General features: G+C 44.3%; 1 protein-coding gene across 4 annotated transcripts in view; it reads right to left on the bottom strand.

Annotated features, from left to right (window-relative positions):
• The window catches only part of LOC123745649 (high affinity cGMP-specific 3',5'-cyclic phosphodiesterase 9A), a 147,217-nt gene extending 144,136 nt beyond the window's left edge, over positions 1-3,081 (bottom strand). For all 4 annotated transcript variants that reach the window (XM_069312188.1, XM_069312189.1, XM_069312191.1 and 1 more), the window contains exon 1: positions 2,805-3,081. The gene's annotated coding sequence lies outside the window, so the exon portion shown is untranslated. The remainder of the gene's footprint in view (positions 1-2,804) is intronic.
• Between the last annotated feature and the right edge of the window lie 898 nt (positions 3,082-3,979).

The following is a 3,979-nucleotide window of genomic DNA, read 5'->3' as shown; positions in this document are numbered from 1 at the left end:
GAGTTACCACCACATTCCCTGGAGTCACAACCACACTCCTGGAGTTACCACCACACTTCTGGAGTCACAACCACACTCCTGGAGTTACCACCACACTCCTGGAGTTACCACCACACTCCTGGAGTTACCACCACACTCCTGGAGTCACAACCACACTCCTGGAGTTACCACCACATTCCCTGGAGTCACAACCACACTCCTGGAGTTACCACCACATTCCCTGGAGTCACAACCACACTCCTGGAGTCACAACCACACTCCTGGAGTTACCACCACATTCCCTGGAGTCACAACCACACTCCTGGAGTTACCACCACATTCCCTGGAGTCACAACCACACTCCTGGAGTTACCACCACATTCCCTGGAGTCACAACCACACTCCTGGAGTCACAACCACACTCCTGGAGTTACCACCACATTCCCTGGAGTCACAACCACACTCCTGGAGTTACCACCACATTCCCTGGAGTCACAACCACACTCCTGGAGTCACAACCACACTCCTGGAGTTACCACCACATTCCCTGGAGTCACAACCACACTCCTGGAGTCACAACCACACTCCTGGAGTTACCACCACATTCCCTGGAGTCACAACCACACTCCTGGAGTCACAACCACACTCCTGGAGTCACAACCACACTCCTGGAGTCACTACCACACTCCTGGAGTCACAACCACACTCCTGGAGTCACAACCACACTCCTGGAGTCACAACCACACTCCCTAGAGTCACAACCACACTCCCTAGAGTCACAACCACACTCCCTGGAGTCACAACCACACTCCCTGGAATCAGAATCATGCTCTAAGAATCAGTACAGAGTTCGAGTTGTGTAGTAATTGTCTGATCAGTGAAGCTCCTCCCGGCTCCATATAGGCAGCAAATTACATATTTTTAAACATTAAAATGTCATTTAAGAAACTATATAAGGACGCTTCTAAAGCCATCTAACACAGCCTTCGTTAGATCAATACTGGAATACGCAGCACCGATCTGGAATCCACACCTTGTGAAACGAACATTTTAACAAAAAAAGAGATATTTGCAACCAAATTTGTGCAGATCTATGAGGTTTAAGCTACAAGGTCAGGTTAATGGAACTGCGTCTCATAATCCTGGAGCAGAGAAGAAACTGAGGGGTATATGATCACAACATACAAGATACCGGCCGTTAATGAACACGGTGGGCAAGAACAGCCTTTTTAGATCAAAAGTAAGCCAAGAGGACATCAATGAAGTTGGAAACAAGAAATGTAAGGAAATAATTGGTGAGCCTGATAGCTGAGTGGACAGCGTTCGGGATTCGTAGTCCTGAGGTTCCGGGTTCGATCCCAGGTGGAGGCGGTAACAAATAGGCAGAGCTTCCTTCACCCTTATGCCTCTGTTACCTAGCAGTAAATAGGTACCTGGGAGTTAGACAGCTGCTACGGACTGCTTCCTGGGGGTGTGTGACAAAAAGGAGGCCTGGTCGAGGACCGGGCCGCGGGGACGCTAAGCCCCGAAATCATCTCAAGATAACCTCAAGAAGATATAGACCTTGATGGGGTTCTTGGAGTTATACTCCTTATATTCTGGGAGTATGAGCTCGATGGAGTATACGTGCCGTCGAATACTTCTTCTTTCAATGTATACTTCATATATATACTTCAGAGTACATATACACTACACTCATTATTCATATATACTCTGAAATACTTCAGAATATCCTCGAATATTCCAGGATACTCTGAAATACTTCAGAGTATTCTCGAATATTTCAGGATACTCTGAAATGCTTCAGAGTATCCTCGAATATTTCAGGATACTCTAAAATACTTCAGAGTATCCTGGAATACTTCCTGGGTACCAAGTCATGTAGGAACACCAGGGAATGACATTGCAGACAAAGCTGCAAAACTTGCAACTAAGAAATGTAAGATATTTACATACCACTGAGTCTAGTGTCTATTACGAAAATAATTAGAGATAGAGAAGGGTTGATTGATTGATTGATGAAGATTAAGCCACCCAAGAGGTGGCACAGGCATGAATAGCCCGTAAGAAAAGGTTATATATCCATTATAAAAGATTATATATCCAACACATTGGATATATAATCCCTCCCCCCCAAGCCTTAGTACATAAGAACAAAGGTAACTGCAGAAAGCCTATTGGCCCATACGAGGCAGCTGCTATTCATATCCACTCAATCTCATTCATATACATGTCTAACCTGCGCTTGAAACAATCAAGGAATCCTACCTCTATTATATTATCTTCCATTACATCTACGTACGAGTCTTAAACACTCATCCAGCATCTAAGTAAGACAGTATAAGACTTACAGTGGACAAGCTAACATCTTAGAGGACCACAATGGAATATTCCTTCAAAGGAAAGAAGAAGTGACCTCCAGTCACGTCTTAAATAGTCAAATTGTGTTATATATTGATTTTACAACCATTTCCTGGAAATCTTTCTCTATAATTATGTTAAGTGTTCAAGTGTGTTGAATGACAGACAAGAGAAGTGCAGTAATAAACACTTTACATAACTATAGGCCTATAATCTGCCTATCATACATTTCTTAGGTGAAAATGTACATAAGAACAAAGGTAACTGCAGAAGGCCTATTGGCACATACGAGGCAGCTCCTATTTACAACTAGATGTATAAGATAGTTACAGTGAAGAGGTATGCTAATATTCATCTAAAATACAGTACATTTGTTCATTACGCGAGAACAAAGACATAAGACACATCTCAGGAACATAGAAGTCAACATTACACAGCGAAGGAAGGTGTCTTAAGTGCCTTACCTGAGGAAGGTAGTCGAGTGGCTGCTGCTCCTTCACTCTCCAAACTATTGTATCCAATCAAATCATATTGATAAGACTTGCTATATACCTTCACACTCAAGTAACCTCAAGAACACACACCCGTCACTACGCGCCACTCACAAGATCAAATATATACACTCACTAATGTCAAGAAAAACTGATTCTTAGATGTAAATCTTTTTTGGGCGGGTTGGGGGTATCCGGCAGAGGGGCAGAGTCGCTGGTAGGAGGGCCAGACAGTCCTCACCCAGCGACGGTTCTCAGGCAACTGATGCTCTTGCCCCTCACCGCCTCCCTCGTCTTGCGCCTGGCACCGCCCGCCTTCCACCCACCGCTGCCTGGCATACGATAAATAACATTTCATACTGTAATTTTCCCCCTAATATCCCCCTATAAGGAACATAATTATGCTCAATCAACTGGTTTTTGTATTATGTTAGGTAGATATTCCTGCGAGATGAGTGGGGGAGTAGATATTGTGGGTTGCATGTGCGTTAGAGTTGACATGGCGGTCATCCACACACACCTGTTGGACGGCTGCGGGTCGGGCAGGTGTGGAAAAGGCGGCAGTGTGCGACCGGCAGCTGAGGAGGGAGGGTCGCTGCATGCTACCGGCTGCACCCCCGCATACTACTCTCTCTCTGATTAGTACACACATTATCATCCCAAATTACCTCATCTACCGTCTATGGGGTCAGGAAGAGTGAGGTCAATAGGTCATCACAAAAGGTTTTACACTATGACACTCCAAGGATTAGATCCATAGGGTGTCATCCTACACCTGTCTTCCCAAACACATACATTTATCCATGAGCTCAACGGTACACCTGAAGTACGATAATTAATGTCAACAGTACACCTGAAGTACGATAATTAATGTCAACAGTACACCTGAAGTACGATAATTAATGTCAACAGTACACCTGAAGTACGATAATTAATGTCAACAGTACACCTGAAGTACGATAATTAATGTCAACGGTACACCTGAAGTACGATAATTAATGTCAACGGTATACCTGAAGTACGATAATTAAGGTCAACGGTACACCAGAAGTACGATAATTAAGGTCAACGGTACACCTGAAGTACGATAATTAAGGTCAACGGTACACCTGAAGTACGATAATTAAGGTCAACGGTACACATGCAGT

The sequence above is a fragment of the Procambarus clarkii genome, chromosome 71, assembly GCF_040958095.1.
Source record: "Procambarus clarkii isolate CNS0578487 chromosome 71, FALCON_Pclarkii_2.0, whole genome shotgun sequence".
Taxonomy (NCBI): domain Eukaryota; kingdom Metazoa; phylum Arthropoda; class Malacostraca; order Decapoda; family Cambaridae; genus Procambarus; species Procambarus clarkii.
The sequence above is the reverse complement of the archived record's forward strand: the minus strand, read 5'-3'. Positions and strand labels throughout refer to the sequence as shown.